The sequence below is a fragment of the Vicia villosa genome, linkage group LG2 (assembly GCF_029867415.1).
Source record: "Vicia villosa cultivar HV-30 ecotype Madison, WI linkage group LG2, Vvil1.0, whole genome shotgun sequence".
Taxonomy (NCBI): Eukaryota; Viridiplantae; Streptophyta; class Magnoliopsida; order Fabales; family Fabaceae; genus Vicia; species Vicia villosa.
Window position 1 is genome coordinate 159,946,492 of NC_081181.1, and position 9,617 is coordinate 159,956,108.

The window sequence follows — 9,617 nt, forward strand, 5'->3', positions numbered from 1 at the left end:
ATATAGTATTATAAAATGGTAATTTAATTTTCAAAATGTCTTCGGCAATTTGAGAAGTCAAAATGGATAAGCCATGATAAATTTTCTAATTGATCTCCTGGATAATTGAATTGACCTTAGCAATTTGCATAAATTGAATATCCACTAGAAATTCTAAGTGTAAATCTTTTATTTTATATCCAAATCAATTTTCATTCCATAAACCAATGTCCTTTTCATTACCAACATGTCATCTACCATATTCCTTCGGAAAGGAAAAAGAATGCTTAGTGATAGGCCATATTGAAGACGAAATATGATGCAAGAGAGTTTATTGTGTTTAAGGTATCTACTAATAAGCATTAAAGACCATTGACTAATAATATATTTGCAATGTGTCTTAGTCTGGATCAATAATTAGCTCCACCATAAAGCTTATACTTTATTGGACCAGTGTGTTGACTATAGTTTAACCATAATCTAGAAAAATATGGTTAGTAACTTGAGCTTTTTTTTGCATATTTGCTTAATATCAGAAGGTTGTATACAAAAAGTTTTGATAGGAATTATTGTCTTTCTAACTAATATGCATGTCATCTTATCCTGATCCTACTGAGCGCCTCTTCAACAATTTAGAAAATTAAGGGAGACAAAGAACTTCCTTTCCACACTCCTCTAAAGCAAGAAAATAATTTTTTAACTTTTCCATTTATCATGATTGATAGTTTGGATGAGTAGAGAATGGCAAGAATCCAATTAAGAGTTTTGATTAAAGCCAAATTAAAAAAGAACTTTAATAAAATAATGTCAATCTAAAGTATCAAATACTTTTCTGATGTCTATGATTAGATTCATATTACCTTCAAAGGATTTATCTTCCTACAAATTAATATCTTATGAAGTAATCCCAATGCAATCATAAATATGCATGCCCCTAATGAATCCTATTTGGCATTCTTAAACAATTTTAAGCTAAGATAGTGAACATGTCTCCAATGATCTTAATGATGATTTTGAATTGAAAATTTTGCAATTGCAAGAGGTTTCTACTGCTCAATAGAATCCGCTTCATATTATTTGGGTATCAAAGTCACATTGGCTGAATTGAGATTAAGAATGATCCAACCTTGTTCAAAAATTTGATACACTAAATTGACCGCATATGTCCTCCACTATATCCCAATAGGCTTAGAAAAAATATCTCCTAAAACCATTAAGGTCTTGAGAAGAAATTTACAAGTTATGGAATATTTATTATGCATTGCATTCTTACTTTCCTCAAGTTGGGATATTCTAGTAAGATATTCATTATCCGCATGAGTTATAAGTTATGGGATATTTATATCTGCCACATCCATATAACTGCAATTGTTTTCTGAGTTGAACAAATTTTTGTAGAAGTTAATAACATAATTATCTATTTCAATGCCCTCATCCAAATCAGATATTGTCATGTTTCAGTCTAGTGATTTTGTTACTAGTATATCTCAATTTGGTTGTGTTGTGACAAAAGGTATATTTCTATCTCCCTTCTTTAACCACTTATTCATTACCTTGTTTCTCCAAAATTTGTTTTGCATATGCAATGCCTTATCTAATTGAAGTTCATTCCATAATTGTCTTTGAATCACATGGGAGTTACTTGCATATATAGTTGCAATTAAAAATTTATTTTGATCCACTTCTATAAAAAAAAAAGTTACATGTTAATTAGAAAAAACTTAACATAGAGGGATTCATATCTATTTCATAAAAATTTCATAGGTTTGGATCATAATTCTCTAAATTTAATGTAAATCTTTAAAGAATGATTTGCTTAAAGGTGAAGGATAACATAGTGAAGTTAAATTATAGAGTTTGTTCCAAGGTGGAGATTTGTGGGATATTTGATCGAACTCTAGTATGGTCCAATGTTAGCTTCTTGGTTCAATAATGTGATAAGATCTTAGCATATCGTCGAAGTCTGTTCACATGCTCTAGTTGAACTGTTAGCATGTTGAACTGGGACCGTTTGTTAAGCCCAATTGTTTAAGTTAGCTTGTTTTCTAAGTTAGCTTGTGTAATGGTGTGAAAAGTTCATTAGTTTAGTGTGTTAGTTTTCTTAAAAATAATATACTAGTCTCTCATCATTACATACTGCAAATCCTAATTAGGGTGAGAGAGGTTATTTGTTATTCTGTAATACTTGTAATCTTGTTTCAAAGAGAAAGTAAAGAATAACAGTTTATAACCAATTTCATTGTGTTCTTCTTGCTTCTCTCTTTCTTATCCTTGTGGGTTTCTTGCCAAGAAAAGAAATCTATTATACTTTGTTTTTGGCATTGATTTCACAACAAAACATATTTCATGGTTATGACTTATTTCATGTGACCTAATATTAAAGTAATATTAATGAAACAAATATTTACATTTATACCCTAATAAATATTTTTAACTTGACCCCAATATTTATTACAAATTACAATTATAATTTTATTAAGAAAAAAGTTAAATTTCACACAATATTGAATATTAAATATTTCTAACACAACAACAATAAAACAAAATTAATAGAATTATTAAACATTAAATCTCAACAACAACAAAAAAATAACAATAAAATCTTTTAACATTAAATCACAACAACAACATTAAACATTTTACCTGAAGCAACAATAGTAACTAACATTGCTAAGTTGAATCCATCTTTTTCTTACCTAGTTCAAGTTAGAGAAGAGATTATGAAGTTTTGAAACTCGTTAATGAAAGAAATGATGTTTTTGAGCTGAGTTTATGAAAGAAAATATGTTTTCGAGTTTAGTTTAGTGGGAAAATACAATTTTGTGAATGGAAGATGAAGTCTAGAAGTAGAAGATAAAGTTCGTCTAGGTAAAAAGTGAATGAACGTAGAGCATTATATATATTGGAAAAACAAAATTGGGTAACTTTTCACCACGGTTGAAACTTCCAACCGTGGAGAAATGTAATCTATTTTAATTTTAAAATTAAAAAAAAAATAGGAAGGTGCCATTTTTCATCATTGTTGGAATTTCAATCGTGGTGAAAAGTGGCTTAAAAAATAGGAAGGCACCGCTTTTCATCACGGTTGAAATTTTAATTGTGGTAAAAATTGGTTAAACCTAAATAAAAGCAAAACATCTGGTAGTGGGATTCGAACCCATGACTATTGGTGCTTTTCCCCACTGTTAGAATTCCCAACCATGGGAAAATGTGGCTTAAAAATGAATAAAAAACAAAACTACTCGTGCTGGAATTCGAAGCTTGTCTCTAAGGGACTTTTCTCCATGATTGAGAACTTTGACCGTGGAGAAAAGTGACTTAAAATTAAAATGAAAAAAATGCGTCTAATGTAATAGATTTTACCTCGGTGAAATAGTTGGTTGAGACAATAGTTCCTTACAAAATGTACATTTTATAGTAGTGTCTGCCATTTTTCTTAACCAAAGTAAATTATGTCTGATGTGCCTCAGGAGGATTATCTTCGTCATTATATAAATTATTATTCTTCTTCAAATACAAACCATCACATGGATCTCTCACTCAATTCTTACCACTATTTTCCATAAACATAGAATAAGGATTAGGTTACTTCCTTCTATCATGAACCAACTCTTTTTCTATCACCAAACTCTCATTCATATCATTGGCAATCTCTACTATTATTCTTATTCATTCAAAGAGCATGTTTATGATAAATGTTCCTCATTATCAGTAACCTCTTTCTCTTCCTAAATAGCCACAACATAGTCATTCTTCTCTATGTCATTCTTAAAAGTATGATTTCTTGCCTTATTCGAATTCATATAGTCATTAATCATTATGTTATTCAATATGACATATACAAATTCATTTGCCTCTATGTCTTTCGCACTGTCATTAATTGATATAGTCTATTTGGGCTTTTATATTTTATAGATTCTTTAATCAGAGACTTCTCAACATTATTACTTTTCAACTTGCAATATTTATCAACACCATGACCAACACTCTGAGAATGATCACAAAAAAGAAGCAAACTCTCATAGTTAAATTCATCAAAGAATGCATAACCCTTTTGTTCCGCCAAAATACAATCATAAAGAGTATCTAATATGTTAAGCTTTATCTGCATACGCGCAAAATACCCCTAATTTCTTTTTCTTGTAAGCTCATAAATTGATAAAGGAGTGATGATAATCGAAGCAATTGTAAATAAACTAGTTGGTTATCTATACTCTAAGAGCAGACCATACATCCTTAGCCACAGTTGAGCATATATGATCTTTAAATTTTTAGGCCTAAAATCTCACATGCAGACAAATGCAAGAGCAAGGGCTTAACATTCCATAATTCTACACTCTAAATTTTGTTGAGATCCCACTTGATTTGAACAAAAATTCAAAATAACCACGTCCCAAAGGAGTTAAGTCCTAGTTAGTGATTAAATTCCATAACTTTATGAGTTTGTCACACAATTTTGACGCTTTCAATGGTACGTTACATTTATCAGTGATCAATCTCTCATGTAAATTATTCCTACAATTAATTATTCCTACAATCTCTCATGTAAATTATTCAATGGTACGTTATATTTATCAGTGATCAATCTCTCATGTAAATTATTTCTACAATTAATATTCAAGTCATGCTTTGTAAGTCTCTTTAGATACCTTGATCGAGAGACAATTATCTTTGAAGCAAGACTTGGCAAAATTAAAAACTGGTATGTCACAAGCAATTTGAAGAGTTTGTGCAAGAAATTTTTATTGTGCTTGACATTGAGATGGAAACAAAGGAGTCGTTCGAAGAAGAGAAACAGACTATGAAGGATCTCCATGTTAATGGCTGACACCAGAAAAGTCCATGCAAATTAGATTATTTTTTTTTTCAAATCTATGCAGAATAGTAATTTTCTTAAACTTTTGATTTATCACATTTGTTTATCCCATCAAACATATGTAGCATGTGTAATATTTTTTTTTCACGATTTAAGAATAAGAAGAAAAAAATATCACCCAAAATTCTGGTGCAGTGCAAACATATGTAGCATCTCCCCTTAGATATTGTTTTGACAATCTGGACAGAAAAAACATAGATTAAATTGAATATTCAAACATTTTAATTAAAGCCAACGTATGTATTGATCATTTCAAATATTTGTTGTTGTCATTGTTATAATATTTATTATAATACTTATTTTCTTTTTATTTATATCCTCATTTTAACTAATATAGTGTAATGTTAAACTTGTTATTATTATATATTATATTTTATATATTTCAATGTAACGACTCTATTTTGCTCGTTTGTTGTTGTACAAATGTTAATATCAGTTGACTTAATGTCCTATTTATCTAAGAGAATTTTTATCAAAAAAAAAAAAAACTAATACAAGTGGTTTATGTAAAGAAAATTTCTTTAGCCACCTCCCTATGGGGTCACCCCCAGCGAAAATCTCAAAATACCTCTGCTTCGGAAATGAACTTCCGAAGCGCTTTTTTTTAAAAAAAAAATTTCACAATTCGGAAGTGCATCTCCGAAAACACCTCATGGGGGGTGTCTTCGGAGATGAACTTCCGAAAACACCTCATGGGGGTGAATTCGGAAATGAACTTCCGAATTATGCAGAAACTGTGTTTTTTTTTTATGTTTTTTCTTAAACTGTCTCGCATTTTAATTAAACGCAAACGCCAAATAAAAATAAGCAACAGATTAACTGAAAATACTAAGATGATAAATCCAATCCAAAAACACTGTGCGAAAGATAAAATCCGAAATCAAAACAAAACAAAACAAAACACGTCAAACAAAACAAAAACACGTTATTCTGCCCGACGAGCGTTACAAAATACACATCAAACAAAACAAAAACACGTTATTCTGCCCGACGAGCGAACTCCTCCGAATGAAGATAATTATATCAATCCTCATCCCACTCAGTCTCAGAACCATCAGCGTTGATCATGACTCTCACGCCTGAAGACTGAGCCTGCACGTCCGAGCCATGGACCCCCAAGGGACGAGAAGCAGAACCAGTCAAAACCTTCTTCTTCTCCTTCACCTCCTTCACTCCGCGAGAGCACGAGGTTAAAGAACCCTTTCTTCCCTTAGCGCCACCCATTCCTGCGTAAAAATGAAGAAAGAAAGGTCCATGAGACCTCTTTTTATAAAAGAAGAAAGGGGACAAAAACGCTTGGGAAACAAACAAGTCATTAAAGAACAAAGACGTTGGAAACCAGCGACACGCCGTCAAAGAAGTCAGAACGCATGCACACAAACTTCAAAGAAACAGGCACAATAAACAAAGGCGTTAAAAATAAAGTACTTGCAAATTAAAACGGACACTCCCTACCCTCTCTAACCGACGCAGTCTGGGTCTCCCTACCCTGTCTGATGCGTGCTGGTTGGTTGTCTGACATGTTCCTGTAAACAATTGAAATCGATTAATATGCGAGACAAAATAAAAAACTAAAAAATTTGAACTTCTGATAAAATTCGGAAGTTCATTTCCGAAAACTGGGATGGAGGTGTTTTCGGAAATGAACTTCCGAAACATCCCTGCGATGGAGTTTTCTGCAACTTCCATGGCAGACCCCAAAATCAAACTTAAAACCAATTCAAAAAGCTTCTAAACAACCTAAATACTACTAAACCAGTCCATATATCATTTATGCAATTGAAACCCTAAATAACATGCATTTGAATAATGAATCTAACAAATTTAAAACTTACAAATTGAGTGATTTGTGGGCTTTTGAATGTTGTATAGCAATGTGATTGGAGCCTTGATGCAGCCTTGGAAGTGTGTTTGCACAAATTTTCGCCTTTGCTTGTTTTTGATTTGAGTTAGGGTAAATGAATGGGGGAGTGTTTTGATAAATCTGCATAACGCGCAGCATTTCGGAAATGAACTTCCGAAATACTGTTTTCGGAAATGAACTTCCGAAATAAGACAGTTTTTTCAAGAAAAAAGGCGTTTTCGGAGATGCATCTCCGAAAACACCTTTTTCTTTCATTTTCGGAAATGCATTTCCGAAATCAAGGGCAGTATGGGGTTTTCACCAGAGGTGGACTAGAAGGTAGGGAGGTTGGCAAAGAAATTTTCTATGTAAAATTACATGAACATATGCTAAATTCTTTATCACATTTAGATAATTTGATATTTTTAAAACAGATAAAAAAATTGTCTTAATAAATAAAAAGTATTTAAAAGTAAATTGTTTAATTACAATTTATATTTGTTTAAAGGGAAGAGGTTTTGTTGCTGATCAAATATTTATTTTATAAAGTTTGTTTTTCTTTACAATAAAAGTATGTTTATTTTATAATTAGATTTTGGAATATGAAAGTAAATCTTGTAATAATACATATTCAAGTCAAATCTCTTAAAATATTGTCATATCTTTGTCTCTTTCCTTGGAACACGTAGCTGTTTAGTTATCTTGAGGTTAGGAGAGATCACGTGGAAGATACGATTCTGAGCTACCACCTCACACCATGTTATGTTTTGTTGATTTATACAAAATAATTTTATAACTATAAAATGTTAATTAAATTATTTCCTCTCTATTTATATTTGTTATTAAATACGTCTACGACACTACCAACTTAATTTTAAATAAATTTCTTACAATCAATTGAATATAGACTTAAACTTTCACAAAATTCTTTAATTTAATTTTAAATTTTACTTTAAATTTTTATATAATAAATGTTATATTTAATCTTTTAAAAACTGTTTCGTTAGTTATTTTTGTTAAATTTTGTAAAAAATATTAACTTCTATCTACGTGGCATAATAATATGGTATATATATATATATATATATATATATATATATATATATATATATATATATATATATATATATATATATATATATATATATATATATATATATATATATATATATATATATATATATATATATATATAGTGGCGGAGCCAGAAAAATTATAAAGACTAGGCAAAATTTTAAAGGCCGCAATTTTAAATTGTATATAATATATAGATAATTATCGGTTAAAATAAAAAAGACTCGTCATTTTGTCAACAAAAGTATAGTTAAAGTAAAAGAGATTAAATTTTGTTTTGGCTTTTTTTTTTAGAATGATTTTTATAGTGTTACTAAATTTAGTGAAAAAAAATTTTACAAAGAAATTTTTTATAAAAGCTTCAAATGAAAATTTTGTTTGAATAGTTATTCTTAAAATGTGATTTTAGGTATTTCGTCTATTTATAGGAAAAATATTTGGATATCAAAATTTCAAAAAATCACTTAATTTTGAAGCTATTTCAAATAGATTTTCATAAAAATCATTTTTGAAATATAATTTTTTAAAAAAATTATGATGTTGACTAAGTTTTGGTCTTCATTTATGTATGTTTATGTTATAGGATGTCAAATTAAGTGTTTCATTTTAGAAAAAACGAATATAAAAAAACTTGTAATATTTTGAAAAACGGTTTTAGAAAATTTATTTTCAAAAATATAAAGAAAAAATCCATTTTTTAAAGCTGAAACAAACTGGCCCTAAATATAACTTACAATAGCATGTTAAATAAAACCACGAGGCAAATGTCCTTTTTTGATATTTTTTTTGTGGTGAATGTTTGAATAATAACAATATCATCAAGTGACTTGAATATCTTATGCTCGGTGTAACATATCATCAAGTCATTGAACCACACATCATTGATTTTATTGTGGAATTTAGACTTGATAATCTTCATTGCTGAAAAAGCTCTTTCAACGGATGTAGTCGACACCGACAATATCAAAGCTAACTCAATAAGTTTGTAAGCCAATAGAAATATCAAATGTTTTTCAGTTTGAAAAAGCTCTTTTTAATTTTAGGGTTAAATATGTTTTTAGTCCCTAGAAAAACAAATGACATATTTTGGTCCCTACAAAATTATTATGCAGGTAGTTTTAGTCGCTACTGTTAAAACAAATTTGTATTTTAGAATGATTATTTTGCAGAAATGTTTAGAGTTTTAAAAAATTTCTTGAAAAAATAAACTCAAAATTTGATTTCTAAGTCGAAACTTTCATTAATTATATTATTATCTTTTGAATTTTGAAATTTGAAATTTTCATATTTAATTCTTTTCATTTTAAAAAATTCTAAAGTTTGATAAATAAATATTCTACAGTATTATAAACATGTATAAATAAATTGTTCAAAAATTTAAAAATTAAAGAATAATTAAACCGTTTTTATGATTTTAGAAAATAACATGGCCTAAAACATCACACATAAAAATTTTAGAAGGATCAGAAAAAAAATTTAAAAACTAAAATAAAATGTTAATTCATTTATAAGGACAAAATATATATATGTCCCTTAATTTTATTTATTTATTTTTTAAATATGAATATTAAAAAAAAATTGGCCAGACCGAGCTCGGGCTATTGCCCAGCCTGGCCGGATGTTGGAACCTCCAGTGTGTGTATGTGTGTGTGTGTGTGTGTATATATATATATATATATATATATATATATATATATATATATATATATATATATATATATGGCATATCATATGTGAATGCCTTTTTTATATGAGAATGTGAGAATGAATCTGAACCGTTTGATTTTAAAATAAATGGTGGAGATTATGTGTGAATCTTTTTTCTGGGTTTTTATTAACAGTTGA